Raw genomic sequence first — 16,677 nt, 5'->3', positions numbered from 1 at the left:
TTAAAAATAAGGCAACTTTTATTGGCGATTTTGATATTTCTGCACACAATTAACCTTTTTTTTCTTTTCAAACTTCACAATGCAAATGCTTGAAAAAAAGAAAAAGAAAAAAAAAACCACACACACACATTAGGGTTCGCCGATATATATCACGATGTATATCGGATATTTATTTTGAAAATATCATGATATTTTGATATTTTTGATATTTATTTTTCAAATTACGAAATTTGCGATATAAAAATTAAATGTATTAATCATACTAATATTTTTTTATTATAAAAAATTAAAAGTAATAAATTTATGTAACATATTAATGCATCATTAATATAATGTAAATAATATATTCTTCCTTCTTTATTTTCTATTCATAAAATTATTAGTAATGTAACAATTTTAATTGGTCAGAAAAGAAAAAAAAAGTTTTATGGATGTGTACTGACTTATGCATATTTTATATTTCTGAAGTACATAAAATTTGTAAAAGTAGTTAACCAAAGAAAAATGAGTGAAACATTTAATGCTTAAGTAATTCAATTACAATTAACAGAAATGTATCAGTTATGCTATATTTTATATCTAATAGATTAAATTACCACATTTTACTAATGATTGTAGTCAATACAATTTGTTCTTATGTCATTCAAAGCACATAAATTTTTATATAAAATACATGATTATAAATAATGAAGGAAACATTAATTTTAAAACTGTTGCATTATAGTAATAACATAAGAAAAAAACAGCAGTAATTTGAGGGAGCAGTTACTAGTTAAGGACTTAATCTTGTGTTGATTGAAAATATCGGATATATATCAAAATATCCGATATGTATCAAAATATCAGATATTTTCAATATTTTCGAACCCTGACACACACATACAGTACGCTACGCTCAAAAAAAGTTGAAGAAATTGTCTCACAGATGCTAAACGAAAAACATTATATAAAATATTCACTCTCACGCATTGTATTCATTTCTCTCCAATTTAGCTTAGATTTTGCGGCGAATAAACACTAAGAACGCCAAAACAATAGTAAGAAAATAATACTGAAAGAAGTACATCATAAAAGAAACGTCTTCGATTAAATGCTATCACGCACATTTAGCACCCGCATTGAAATTTTAAAACTTTAAATAACAAAAATAAAACGCAAAAGAAATGTTTATAACTAATACTAAAAGTTTTTTTTTTTTTTTCAAAAAAAAAATTCCTTTAATTAAAAAAAAAATAATGCGAGAAAAGAATCCTTGAAACTATATGATCATTGCTAATATTACATCGAGCATTGAAAAGTTAAAAGCAAAACAATTACTCGAAACATGCCCATGCATTAGTTTCCTATATTACGATGCATGACAAGCTTGCGAAGCTTCCTGCAGAAAACAAAACCATTGACAATGGAACAATTTAAGGGATTAGCCATTACACGTTTCATTGTCGAGGCTTGTAAAGTTCATTTAAATAAAGGATTTATGTAAATTTCAAATGCGTGCATTATGTTCGGTAATGCTTTTTTTAGATTAATCCGTATTTGACCGCTATTATTGGTCAAGTCATATTTTATATCATTAACCCAACTGACTAATTGAGAGGATGTAAGAAGCCAGCCCTTTATTTCAATGTTTTCTAGGAAGGAAAGAGGGGGAAGCGGTAAAATAGATTCTCAAAATATATAGGTGCAGGTGTTAGTCTTTAAAATATGTGTGCTCTTGAGTATGCGTTTATTTAAAACTATCGATTTTTCTGAAGAGTTTTCAGTTTCATTTTGTTTGTATGTTTATTATACCCTTTTTACTTTTTTCCATAATGAGGGAAGGGGCAGCGGCATACACAGGACTCCTGCCGCGCGGGGGGGCCAGGTATTAGGTCGCACGCTCTGAAAAAATAACACTATGTTAAAATTCTTTAAAAAATCTTATGGGGGAAGGGGCGCATTTATAAATCTTGCTGGGGAGGAGGGCTATAGATTATCTTAGTGTATGTTGTTTATAATTTGAAAGAACCAAAGATAAATCAAAAAGTGGGGTGAAAACAAATGTCCCCAAACCATTATAAAGTTACCCTATGTTCTGAAACTTTTACAAACTAATTAAAAGACCCACAAAATTGAATAGTTGTACACGTACAACATATCATTGAACCTCTAATGTAACTAATTATTCGAAGAATTTCATTATTCTAACATTGTACAAAGAAGTTTTTATTTACCCTACAGATATCCAAGTACTGTTTGTTTTCCTTACCCGAACCCTCCAGCGAATTTGCACATGCGTCAGGTCTGCTCTGATTTTGTAGGGTGGAAACCCTATAAAATGAAACTATGAAAATAGGGGTGGAAACAAGGAAGTTGTAGGATGTAAATGAAAAATGACGTGTTCAGCAGTTCTTCTATGGTAGCTTCGACTTGGTAGTAACTTGGGGGGAGAAAACTGAGTTGCTCAACATTTGCTGAACATTCAGTGGATATTACAAGAAAAAAACTCTCGCTAGATCGTCAAATGTAGAAAAATTTTATTAATTTATTTTGAACTCCGCATTTACATTGAATTCCAATAGAGTGACACTACCGCAAAAAAATAAATAAATAAAAATATGTAAAAATCTAAAAAGATTTGAAACTGTTTAATGCTTTAGAATTGTAATCATGTTATTTTAGCAAAATTCCAATTGAAAAGATTAAATAATCAAATTGCCACTTTCTAAGCTGAAATTTTTAGTCTTAGAGTCGCACTTTAAGAAATACTCTCTCACTCTAAGAGTCAAGATCGATTTCCACAAACTTAAAATTATCCCGTAATTAATTGACACGAAAAAGTTATAATAAGCCCCTCGGGGGGAGGGGAGTCCAGCGCATATAATGAATTAATTTTTTTCACTGTCACGCGTCAATATGAATACAAAACCCGAGATCGAAAAAAAATAATAAGAAGAAGTACTTTTAGCGTCAGCAACTGCAAATTAGGTTAGCAGTTTCTTGTGATACAGACACGGTCACTGATACACAATGGATGATTATAAAAATTTAATATAAATGAAACATCACTGCATGCCTCTGAAATTGTTATTCAAGAATTTAACCGGAGGTTAATATGTTTATGTCACGAAATTTTGCCTCGAACATAGCATGAATAAGAATAAATAAGAGATACAATCTTTCAATTCACACATCTCATGCGTGAAAATGATTTTTACTAATACTTTCAACGAATCTAAATTAGCAGATGTTTAAAACAAACTATAATACAACAAGATTATTCCTCTTTTAAACATCGATATGCTGCATTGAAATTCGAGGCGGAGCTACACTTGTTTCGGATCGCGTGAATTAAGGCTTAGCCGTATTTAAAATCTGCTTTAAGAAAATGTTATAATTCGAATTCTATATAACAAGGAAGTTTTAAACTCATTCTACAGAAAAAATTGCTCTTTCTTTTGGTACTAAATTCTTAAATATGTTTCCACTGCAAAAACCGCGAAAAAACTTTTAGACGTTTTTAATTAATATTTTCGTTAATTAATGTCATTCGAAGACGCAACCTAACAAAGAACACTCTCGATTAACTCTCCTTTCGAACATAAAAAAAAAGTTTTTCAAAATCGGTCCATCCATTTAGGCGCTAAAGTGCCACAGAAGCTGCTAGAGACAACAATAAAAAATTACTTTTGTCTTTTGTGAGCCTAGTAAGTTTAGCAAAATTGCAATTAGGATATTCTGAACAAAACAAAGGTAGGCCCATGACATCATAATAAAACGCGGTAAAGAGGATTACACTAAGTATCCAGAGGGTAATGACAACAAATTATAATACTCACATCAAATTTGGAGATCACAGTTAATTTAATGGAGGGAACCATTGAACACTTTATCAACAATTATTAGTCTTCCTACCAAATGCAACTACAGCGTAATTCCATTACAACGACCTTCAATGGACAGAAAATTTTGCTCGTTGTAATGGAATTCAGGCAATGATTTTTCTTCCTACCAAAGCAAAAGATCCAATGATCAGGCAAGATTATTCTTCCTACCAAATGCAATAGAATTCAGGCAATAATTATTCTTCCTACCAAAGCATAAGATCCAATGATGAGGCAAGATATCCAATTGGGAAGATCCAATGATCAGGCAAGATTATTCTTCCTACCAAATGCAACTACAGTGCAATTCTATTACAACAAACTTCAATGGAAAAGAAATTTTGTTCGTTGTAACGGGAATTTCGTTGTAATTGAAGTCAAGCAATGAAATAGAAAATAAATTAGGACTGAAAATTATTTTCGCAAAATGGATATTTTGTTGTATTGGTATTCGTTGTAATGAGATTTCACAATACTAATTTCTACTAAATACAACGAGTCGGCCTGATTTCATTTGCCTTCATGGTGGTCACTTGAGCAATTTTATGTAGGAGGACAGTAGTGACATAAGAAGTAGGGAACAATTTTTCTCTTTCCCAGAATAAATATTAAAATTCATTTTTAGATACTTTAGATGTTTTATTTTAAATTCTGGGTGGCAAAATTCATATGAATAGTTTGACAAGTATGCTTAAAACTGTTCTACAAAGTAAGTGAATGAGGTGAAGGAACAATGTACAGAACTGGACAACTTGAATTTATGCAACTCTGCAAAGTAAAGAGCTATTTTCTTGAAAAAAATTCTCAAAATTGCAGAAAAATCTTACAAAATACATTTTTAGTGGCTTTTTATTGGCACCCAAACATTTTAAGAAATTTTTCGTGACCAAATCTGTTAGTCAAGGTTGAATTTTGGACTGTCCAAAACTGGTTTAAGACAGTGCAGGTGGTTTTTACCGTCCAAAACTATGCTGAAGCTAAAGGGGTGTACGGTGTAATCTAATCAATTTGTATTTACTGCAATACTCATAATGCATAAATATAGATATTTACGAGGTTTAATTAATGAGTATTTGATAATATTTTTCTTCAAAATGTTCATTTAAAAAACAATTTACTTAAAAAAATTGCCAATAATTATTACATAAAAACGTCCTTATGCAACAATTGGTAGAGTTTTGAAAGGAAATTCACAACACTACCGAGACAACTAATTTCAGTTCCATTTATAACTCAAAGGAATGTTATTTAATGTTCAATATTTAGGTGCAAAAAAAAAACCTTATTTTTTAAATGATTTTTCAAATATTACACAATGTTTTAAAGAAAATTATTTTTTAAATCATAGATTAAAGAATAAGAAATTGATGATTAAACACTTATATTATAAAACTTGTGCTATTCTTTTTTTAGTTCATATTTTTAATATAATACATTCTCTAACTAAAAAAAATTGTAATTTTTTGCATTTAAGTCAATTATTGCACTGTGTTCTGAACACTTTCTTTTGCACACATGCATAAATGTGGAAAAATTTGGTAAATGAAAAAAACAAAACCCTCTTGCATACAAATGGAAATTTTTAAAGGAATAAATATATTAATAGTAAAAAAAATGATTTTGACACATTTTGTTCTGTTTTCGATATTTTCTCAAAAAATAGTTTTGGACACTTTCAGACACCAAGATTTTTGAATAGGATGGTAAAAACCTTGCCAACCTTGCTTTCATTACTATTATCAAAAAAAAAAAAAAAAAAAAAGAATGAACTCATGCAAGTTGCATACAAGTTGACTTCAATGTGACTAAATTAAAATCAGATGCATAAATAAGATAAATGAAATTTAATAAATGTTCAAGACAAAACAATACCTTGATACATTTTATTTGGTTTTCAATGTTTTCTCACAATTTTTTTTTTTTTTTTTTCCAAAAATGTAGTTTTGGACACTTTCAGACACAAGGGTTTTGGACAGGACGGTAAAAACCAGGGTGTTTACCGTAGTGTCCAAAATCTTGCCAACTCTGCTGTTAAGTTTGTTTTGGGGGGGGATTTTTAGAATGCCCCCCCCCTCTCCTAAAATTGTAGCCTGTATATCTGGGCTCTCCTCTGATATGCCCCCCTCTTGGCGAGATTTTAATTTTTCGCTCGATACGAAAATCGCCAATAAGGCGATAACTTGGCAACCCTGGTTTTGCAACTTGAACGCTGGAAAGTAGTTTCTCGAAGTCTGTCTTTTTGCACGTGTCTGTGTGGTAGGAGGTAGGTGCTCATATGTTCCGCTCTTAGGGAGATTTTAAGTTGAATACTCTAAAATAAAGTTTCAATTCAAACTTTATTTTAGAGTATTCTTTTTCTTGTTGTTTTTTAATGTTAATTTAGTTGAATTTTCCATTTTAATTATGAGTTCGGTTTGTGATGTTGTCCAAATGTATCAATTGAAATTTTTGAATGAATCTTCTTTTTCTTTTTCGTCAGGTCGTCCAACGTTTGGACGTACCGGAGTCCTAAATAGATTTTTTATATTTAAACTAATTGAAAATAAAGAGGTTTTTTTAGAATTTTTAAGGGAAATTGGTTTACTTAAGAATGAAATGTTATGTTCTAGATGTAATTCTGTTATGAAAATTAAAAAAACTAAAAAATGTTCAGATGGGTTAATTTTTTTTTGTAGAAAGGTTATTGGGGGTGTTGTTTGTGGAAAAGAAGCAACGATCAGGAGTGGGTCATGGTTTAGTTCTAGCAAGTTGAAAATAGAGGAGATTTTTTTGATAACATATGAGATTTTAATTGGGACCAAAACTGCTGATATTGAAAGTCAATATTTTTTTTCATCACAAACTTTAGCCGATTGGCGAAATTATATTAATGAAGAAATATTAAATTACATTGAATTAAAATCCGAACAAGTAGGGGGGGTTGGGAAAGTTATTGAAGTTGATGAATCTAAATTTGGGAAAAGAAAATATAATCGGGGACATGCAGTTGAGGGACAATGGGTTTTTGGGGGGGTTGAACGGGGTTCGGGGAAAACTTTTTTGGTTGCTGTTGGGGATAGGGGTAGGGAAACTCTATTTTTGGCAATTAAGCAGTGGATACTACCAGGCACGACGGTGCACTCCGATTGTTGGAGGGCATATGATACATTGGGGGAGGAGGGGTATGAGCATTTAACAGTCAACCATAAACTTAATTTTGTAGATCCAGAAACTAAATGTCACACTAACACAATTGAATCCACATGGAGACACGTTAAAAGTACTCTACCAACATATAATAGATTAGGGGATTTTAAATTTTATTTAGCTTATTATTTATACAAAACAAATTGTGAATACAAAAATGAGGATATGTTTGTAAAGTTTTTGGAAATAATTCGCGAAATTAATTGGGTGGAGTACAAAATACAAGTAAAATAAGGTTGTTTTTTTTGGAATTTTTTTTGTCAAAACAAACATAATTTAAATATTTTTGTAAAGTAATGATAATAAAAAATGGGATAATTTCCCTGAGAGCGGAACATATGTGCACTGCCTCACGTGAGGAAGTAAAAGAAAAGTAAAAAAGGTAAGTGAACATATTTTGAATTATTGTGTTTTTAGTGTGTTTCTGGTAGTTTGTATTTTGGTCTGGTTGGCATTTTTGTAGCACAAAAATGGTGTTAATTTCACATAAAATCTGTGACTTTATTGTATACTGAACGGAGGAGATCTGTGACTTATATCCGACTGTGATGTATATTAAAAGTCGGAGGAATAACGGACCGAGCGGCAGCGAGGTCCTGGCGAGCCCGAGGTCTCATAGTACTTTCGTAATGAGACCGAGGCAGGGCCGGCGAGCCGAGGTCTCATTACGAAAGTACTATGAGACCGAGGGCTCGTATCCCGGAGAAACAACGGAAAAAAATTAATGCATTAATTTCATTAAATAATTAATGACATAATTTGAATTTTTCCTGTTGGCGCTAAAAAAGCATCGCTAAGAACGATGTATGACATATGACGTCATACATAGTTTTCTTGGCGACGCTTTTTTGGCGCCAACAGGAAAAAGTCGCCAAGAGGGGGGTATATCAGATTTGTTCCTATATCTGTTCCTGGATTGAACATACTGGCGATGATTTCAGCAGAAAAATATAAGTTAATTGCTGTACAGACTATAAACAAAAAAAATTTTTTTTTGCTAAAAATAAAGCAAGAAGAATGGACTTCCATTCAAAGAAGAATTTATGTACATGATTAACAATTCTCTTAAACTTGTTATAAAATTTCATCTCACCATATTTATAGATATTTTCAAAAAAAAAAATAATTTTATTAAAAACCGTACATACTACACTAAATTTAGAAAAACATACTTTTGAACTTTGTACCACTTTAAAAAAAATATGATCAACATGGAAAATGGGAGGAAAAATGGGATTGAAATTCAAAAAAAAAACAATTTGAATATTTTGTTATTTTATTAAATATAAAAATGTTAATCATTCTAAATGTTAAAAGCCAAAACACCACGCGCTTATCTTCTATTTCATCCATTGAAAATTGAATTCCTTATAAAATTGATTACTGTTATGATCTTTGTTCATTTGGTATATTTCACTTCTCTAAAAATAACAAGGAGTATTTTCATGTCTTAACTATATCTCTGCCCATAATTTTGGCATGTTTATAATTGCAAAGTTGGAGCATCCCCATAAATTCAAGTCACCAACCGCCACTTTTAAGTTATCAAGGCAATTTTAGCAAGGGCGCCCATATGCAAAATTTTAAGGGATTGCTCAGATATTTTCCCCATAGCTTAGCAGGATATTTTTCTGATAGAAACCGATTTCCGTACAGATTAGAGTTATTAAAATTTTACATTTTTAATAATGTATTCATGAATTGCTGGAGAAGAAATGTTTTTACATTTTTGCACAGAAAAAAGTACTAAAAGCAAGGAAGTTCTAATTTAAAGGGGGGCTTGAGTCTTCACTTGTCCAACCCCCCATATGGGCGCCCTTGAACTTTAGCTATGAACACCTATTGTGTACTATTTGTACCGACCAAATATAGGGTGTGATCTTATGGGGGGCACAGAACTTGAAAGGTTGAAAACCCCCCTTTTAAAGAAACATTATACAGTCGAACCTCGTTAAACCGCCAACTTTAGCGATTTATCAAGTTTTCCTCAAACCTGCATTAATGCTTGTTTTCATGAAAATACATTATTTGAAGACATGTGTTTTCCTTTCCAAATGAAGTTTGAAAAATAATAGCCATTGGATTTCATGCAGTGTGTCACGAACGGTTCTTTGGCTACTTTTATTTTCTCCAGAATATGAAAAATGTTTATCAATAAGCAGGGCCTGACCAAGCCACAGTGCTACCCAGGTCCTAGTTCAATTTGGTGCTCCTCTCACAATAAAACCTGCACACTATCAAAGTACTAGTTTCAAAAAAAGGAGGGGGAGGCAGAAATAAATAAAATTACCCTCTTTTGGTGCACTTAAAATTATGGTGCCCAGGTCCACGTAGTACCCACAGGACCGTGCGTTAATCAGGCCCCATCAATAAACTAATAGCTTGCGAATCAATTTTTATTCTTGAACAGAAAAATTAGAATTTTTTCATGCATGCTTAAGATTCTTTTCAGCATTTTAGCAGAAAGAAACAAAAGAACACAATGTTATAGAATGTTGATACAAACTTGTTTGTTGAAGTCTGTCGCTGTGTAAATTCTAGGTTAAGCCTCAGCATCCTCCCCTGCGGACCGGAACAGAAAAGGGGGTAAAGAGTGAATGCTTTCGTAGCCGAGCAGTGAAATGTCGAAATGAAAAGGTTGAAAAAGGTAGGGGAGCAGATAAGATCCAGTCAAAATTCGTGTAGACATTGAAAACGTCTTTGCATCTTGTGTGGCAGGGTGCGGATTAAACAGAAAAAGAGAGAAGAAAGCTCAACAATTTTACGTAGTGGCTAATATACAGGCGCATTTGTATAAGAAGGTATTAGTGGCACAGGTATGCGTGACATTCATGATTTCCTGCTGTGGCTCCTTATGGACATTCACTCTCTTAAAGAGCTTATCTCCAAGTTTGAATTGTTTGACATGGTGGCAATCTGGTTGCCATCTTTCAAGGTGGCGGTTTCAACAACAATATTATCATACCAAGTATGCAGTTTCCCTCAAATACCAGTGGCGGTTAGCGGAAGGGGGGATGGCATTTTAAGGAGGGAATTTTTATTTTATTCCTGTACTAAACGTTTTTTCACCACTGATCTTGGCGAACTAAGAGGGGGGTGCTTTTTTGGGAGTGGTTTAACCAGAATTGACTGCACGTATTTATCAGGCATTTTACTACCAAGGTGAACACTCTTCAACCGACCACTTCCGCTCTCAATATGTTGATGATATTCAACATTCCATTGGAAAAAAGGGTCAACTTTTACTATTAATAAATATAATAATAAAATTAAAATTTATTTTAATTATTATGTAATAGTTCTGTTGCAACAATTTCACTTATTAAACATACAGAAAATTAGTGGATTTTCTTTTTGTTCAGATTTTGTCCATTTTGTCCCATTTCTTCAGGTGTCCCGGACTCTTTACAAAAAAGTGGACAAATAAGCACCAGTGGACATGCTTCCACCCACATTTTCTAAGATCTCTCACTCTTTTGGTGCATTAGCCATCTATGGCTGAGTTTAGCAAGAAGTTAAAAACATTCTTACTAACTTGCCAGAATGCTTATTAGGTTGCTGGGTCTGTGAGGTTTAAGCAAATTTGGAGATACATAGATCAGTGTACTTTTACAAAAGTAAAATATTGAGAAACAATTTTGTATAATCATGATAATAGGAGCTATAAAAAGCACTTCATTGAAGGAGTCAGTTTACAAACTGGCACTGAAAGACCTAATAAATCAAGTTAACTGTTATTGATAATTTTGTGAAAATTAATGTTTTTAACCATATCTGGTTCAGTAGCGTAACTAGGGCTTGGCAGGAATGGCTCTTGCCAGGGGTGCAGCAGCCAAGGGGGTGGCATTTTGACTGATTAAAGAAAAGAAAAAAAAGATTTTTTTTTTATTTTTGAAAAATGTATCATTAAGTAGAAAAATGCTTTCAGCTAAAGACTTATACACACAATTTGTATACCAGGTGGTGGGCATACTATGCCGGATGATTCCATTTTTTTCGGGGAGGGGGCGACATTTTGTCGCGTATAGTTTGAAGTGGACAGTTTTACTTGGGCTCTCTCTAAGTGTTTATTCTCATTATAATAAATAATATAAGCATAAAAAGACTTGTTTGAACAAAATATGGGGAGGCCTTAATTAGCGATATATAGTACTTTTATTTTGCCTGTATATAAATGGTCGTGTCTTTTAGTCAACTTCAGATTAGCAATGCTTTTTGTATTTGCTTGGCTTTCAGGTCATTTCAAGGTATTTTTGACATTTATGTAGAGTCCATAACATGACCTTTTTTCCCATAACTTTTTCATTTACTGTTTGATTTGCAAATTATTTTTATTTGAGTTGTGTTGAAAGGAAAAGCTCAAAACAAAATAATATGCTAATCAAACAGTAAATTAAAAAGTTAAGAGAAAAAAAAGTCACATTACGGACTCCACATAAATGCAGTGATGTTCCCATCAATTTTTCTGAGGGTATACTCCTCTAGTATAATTCACTACGCACAATACATGTATGTGATCATACGCATACTATTTCATAATAAGAAAATTTTTAAAGCTTGAGGGTGTACCCTGTATGTCTAAAAAATATTTGAGAGTATATAGCGTTCCCATAGGAGTATACCCTATGGGAACACCCCTGCATAAATGCCTAAATTACCGTGAAATAACCCTTTCCTAATTATAATAAAATTATAATTAATAAAAAAAAATTTAAAGCTTCTTTCTTTTTTTAGTAAATGTGTAAATTATGTTTATTGTACATTCTTCTAGTGGTTTAAAAATTTTATTATATGTTAAAGCTGTTTAGAAAAAAAAAATACAATGCTATAAATGAAACTGAAAAATGTTTATCCTCATTTGGTTCAAGAATGTACATTATTTATATTTATTAACAAATTGCAAATATTAGTAGTTTTATTGAATTTGTGTGAAATAATGGGGAAGAACTAAAATGTTTGGGAAGGGGGAAAATTCTCAACTTGCCGAATGAAATCCGAATTTTACCGAATGATAAAATTCAAGTATGCACAAATATATATTCATAACATCTAGTGCGAAGGAACATTGGGCATCATTGAAAACAATTTTAAAAAATAAAATAAGGATATTAAATTTGCAATACTGTCTCCTAATTTGTTGAATCAATTAGTCAGATGTACCCCCCTTTAAAAAAAATTTGGAGGTGGGGGAGGTCACAGTGACCACTAGTGGCTTCCCATCGTGGAGATCACAGGGGGAGCAATTTTTCAAATTCGCCAGGGGCGCCAGACCCCGTAGTTACACTATTGATCCGGGTTTCATCTTACACAAATCAAAAAACCACCCTTTCATATTGTGCCTTCGGAATAATGTGTAATAAGCACTTGGTAGTAGTGTAATCAAGGGGGAGATTGACAGCTCTAACAAACTTGTTAATTTTTTCACAAGGGTTGCCCTACATTTACATATTTTAACCCGAGCTCCGGCAACTTTTTTACTTGGTTCCACCCTTCCATTTCCTAATAATTGTGCAACCTGAGATCTTGCAGAAATCTTCTGAAACATGGTACAAATAACTGTTGGCCATAATTTCATAATTGCATGTTAACATTTTTGCATAAATACCGCACCAAATATTTCTAAAATATTAACGCGAAACTGCACACAGATAATTGACAATTGCAAAAAATACAAATGATAAAATTGTTATACATAACCAAGAGATTTACAGTTCAAAATCTTTAGATAACAATGACAAACAGTGACCTGTCTTCTAAAAACATTCGCATACATTGAACTAATATAAATAGTTCATGACTAAAATGTTTAAAAATTGACAATCTGCGTTGCAATAATAAGAAAAAAATAAAAACAACATACAGTTTGATAAACGCTTATTGTTATCTATTTTAATTTTAAAAAGTTGTGCAAAAGTTTTGATCTCACCTGTTGATCGCAGAATGATGGCATAAAACCTGTGAAACCATTTTAAAGAATTTTATTCGCGATTTCGTATGAAGATGTCAATGCTTTTCCAAACTTACTGTAGCCAAAAAAAATGAAATCAAATATTTCCAAATGTTACGCCCGGTATTCAAATTGTCATATCTACGTGTACATCATTATGATGATAAACTTGTGCATCTATCGCAGGTATGAAAACTAAATTTGGTTTTGTAGAGCGTACAAATTCAGTTTCAGCTGCTTCTCTCTTCAAATGCATTTCCGAATTCCCCGCTAGATGGCCCTGACGGCAGAGTAGGAACGGGATACTTTTACGCCGAGAAGAAGAACACCGCGGATACGGCTCCTTATGCAAAACAAACGCACATGGTAATGTTAAAGGTATTGGGAGCGTGGCGTTAGCTGTCGAAATTAGGTTTTTTCGTAAAGAAAAATGCTAACAAGCGGTTGTGCGTGTAGATGAACGAATAATGATGATAAAGAAGAATGCAAGGAGCAGGAAATATCCCTCAAAATTCTTCCACATTCAACTACAGAGCTAAAAAAATAAATCGGTTGTCAATGTCAAATCAAGATATTCAAGGTTGTCACGACGGCCATGTATGACCACAAGGATTTTATCGGACTAAAAAGGAGTACTGAAAACTGATGCTGTGTCAACTTTTTCTTTCTTTTTGTGCAAGCCATCTTGTAAGAAGGAGGAATACAAATTTTATGCCTCGAGCTGCTGAAGCATAGTAAGTTATTTCATCATTAATCTACACTTTATAGTCGTTATGTTTACATCAGTTTTGCCCATGTAAAGTTGAATGATATGTATAATACTTCTTGAATTTTCATTTATTCCCGTTAAAAAAAATCAAATAATGGAATTTTTATAAACAAATCATTCATTTTTTTTCAGTTATTTTTTTTTAGCTTTGAGTATTAAAAAATGATGTTGTAAACTTGTCTCACTATTAGTACAAAAAAAAAAAAAAAAAAACTATACCACCAAGGAAAAAAAACTATAAATTATTTCCTCTTGTTGAATACAAAGGTTTATTCTACTAGTCCTGCAATTACCTGAATTCATTCTTATTTCCTTCATCCCCGAACATTAGTTCTCAGGTTAAATAAATTTTCAACATTCATATACAGCTCATGCATTCCATTGATTCAGGTATATTAATTGTAAATTCATGTGATATTTGTCAAGTAATATAAATACTGTACAAAATTTTAATGATTAAAACTAGTCTTTGGAGCTGTGCCATATTTATATCTTTTAAATCTTAGTAATTTCCTGCTGAAGAGATGAAGAACACTTATCATTCTATATTTATCATTGGATGATTAAACATATTTTCTATACTGTATACATGTTATGTGATCAGGGTTGGCTTTTTGCCGGCAGAAACTGGTTTTTGCCCTGCCAGTGGCAGAAACTGGTTATAACCGGTAAAAACCGGCAGAAACTGGTAGAAACTGGCAAAAACTAGAAAACGTTTTTAATAGCTCTAGTAATTACTTAATGACAGGCAATTAAGTAAAATAAAAAATATAAATCCATTTCGTCATTGCAAAAACTTAATATAATAGTTATTTAATAATTAGTGTAAAAATATGTTAAATAACAAAACTGACATTTCCAAAGCAAAGTAAAATTTATCATAGTTGAAATTGCTATGCGTTAGAAATGTTAGCCTTGTAATGTTGTAAGTAACAAATTTTTCAGTTTGTTGTTTATAATTATTTTGTTTGCATTTACTTTAAAGTGTAATATATATATATATATATATCTCAAATATTTAAATAAATACAGATTTGTTTTATTTCATTCAACTCTAAAATTCAAGAACTTCTCATTTTACACACTTAATATAATTGAACAAAGCTATTCTAAAAGAGCTTAATCAAGCAGTTACTGATAATCATTTACTCGCCTATATGCTCCATCCAAAGTATTTGGGAGTAAATTTATCATGTAATCAAGAAGAAAGTGCCCGCACTTTACTCACAAATATTAACCCTGATTATGTACCTTATACCATTGCTTTACAAAACAAATCGGCCCCTTTTCCCAAAACCTATTTTTCCAATCACGTGGTAACAACTACTCCAAATACCGCATGGTGGTGCAGTTTGAAAAAATGTGCTATAGATTAAAGTTATGTGAATCTTGCTTGTTCTTTGAGGATAATGCCAGCTAGTTCTGCTGGGATTGAAAGAATCTTCTCAAATTTCTCCTTTGTGCACAACAAATTGGGAAATTGGTTAGGTTTAGAAACAGCATCAAAACTTTTATTTTGTTAGAGGCTGCTGCAGTGGGGAAACAATGTAAAATTTGATTTTGAATGGTGGTAGTGTTGTAAATAAATTGTATTTGGGTTAATATTTAATTATTTTTCTTATACATTTTCTATTGTATGTCAGGAGTTGCATTTATGTCATTTTTTGAGTTTCTGCCAGTTTCTGCCATAAATGTGGCAGAAAGGGGTTTTTGCCATGCCGGTTTTAACCGGTTTCTACCAGTGGTTTTTACCGCCTCGGCAGAAACCTGCCAACCCTGTATGTGATTCACCAAATCTCGTACCATAAATTGAATGCCAAGCAGTGCACCTTTAATGCAAAATTACTTTTCTGAGTACCTACAGGTCTGCTTTACTGTTATACTATGTTCGGTGTGAGGGCCCAACGAGAATACAAACATTTTTGACAATGCTGTTGAAGTGAAATTAAGAAGTGCATTTCAAACCAATGTACAGTACAGTAGTCTCGTTAATCAAATTTAAAAATTTCTTTAAAAATCCTATTTTTTCATAGATATAATTTTAAGTTATGAAAGTAAAAATATAACTCTGAGTGCAAGAAAGATTCCATTTATATTTTGATCTATTAATGAAGCATTTTCATGACCGTGCTTCATTGAAATGTCACTTGTGTTTGAAACAGAAGATAAGTAGACTAATTCTTTGTTAGGAAATACAGTCAACTCTCGATAACTCGAAGTCCCATGGGCTAAAACGTTCGAGTTATTGGTACTTCGAGTTATGGGGAATTTTCACAACAGTCTCAAAAGTTTGGCATCTGATGAAAACTTCGAGATAAAGGAATATTCGAGTTATTGAGATTTGACTGTAATGTGGAAAATTATTCATATGTTTTTAAATGTCTTGTAAACAATTCTAATTTTTGTAACAAAACATAGTTTTTTTTTTTTCATCCCGATACAAAATTGTTATGCCTCTTTAAGGATCTCTTTCGCTTTTTATACGTAGTATGCTGATTTTTGATTCTCCAGCATTACGAATGGGACATTTTTTCCGAAAATCGCTCATTTGTTGTTCATTAATATTCTTGCATTTTCAACAATTGCTTATTTGTGGGTTTTTTTTTTTTTTTTTTTGAGCAATAACGATTGCTAATTGTTTTCATTTGACCGTCCTTGGCATTGTGGTTCCTTTTTCAGCTTGGACCGGGAGCCTCTGCAGGCGCGGCTCCTCTGGTCCTAACCACTGTCCTCTAAAATCAGCTCGGCGGTGGTGTTCATGTCCTACTTACACACACGTTCATACACTCACACACGCTTTTACACACATACGCACGCGCCTTCGTGCATACACACAGGTCTACGCACACACACAAGCCGACACATGCACGAACGCGCGCCTACATACACAAAACTATAAACACGTAACCGCC

At 32.4% G+C, this 16,677-nt stretch overlaps 1 protein-coding gene across 1 annotated transcript in view; it reads right to left on the bottom strand.

Annotated features, from left to right (window-relative positions):
• Nucleotides 1-13,148, bottom strand: part of LOC129224841 (epidermal growth factor receptor kinase substrate 8-like) — a 136,550-nt gene extending 123,402 nt beyond the window's left edge. The window contains exon 1 of the mRNA XM_054859387.1: nucleotides 12,976-13,148. The gene's annotated coding sequence lies outside the window, so the exon portion shown is untranslated. The remainder of the gene's footprint in view (nucleotides 1-12,975) is intronic.
• Nucleotides 13,149-16,677: the final 3,529 nt, after the last annotated feature.

The sequence above is a fragment of the Uloborus diversus genome, chromosome 6, assembly GCF_026930045.1.
Source record: "Uloborus diversus isolate 005 chromosome 6, Udiv.v.3.1, whole genome shotgun sequence".
Classification (NCBI taxonomy): domain Eukaryota; kingdom Metazoa; phylum Arthropoda; class Arachnida; order Araneae; family Uloboridae; genus Uloborus; species Uloborus diversus.
Note: the sequence above shows the minus strand (reverse complement) of the source record. Positions and strands in the feature narration are given on the sequence as shown.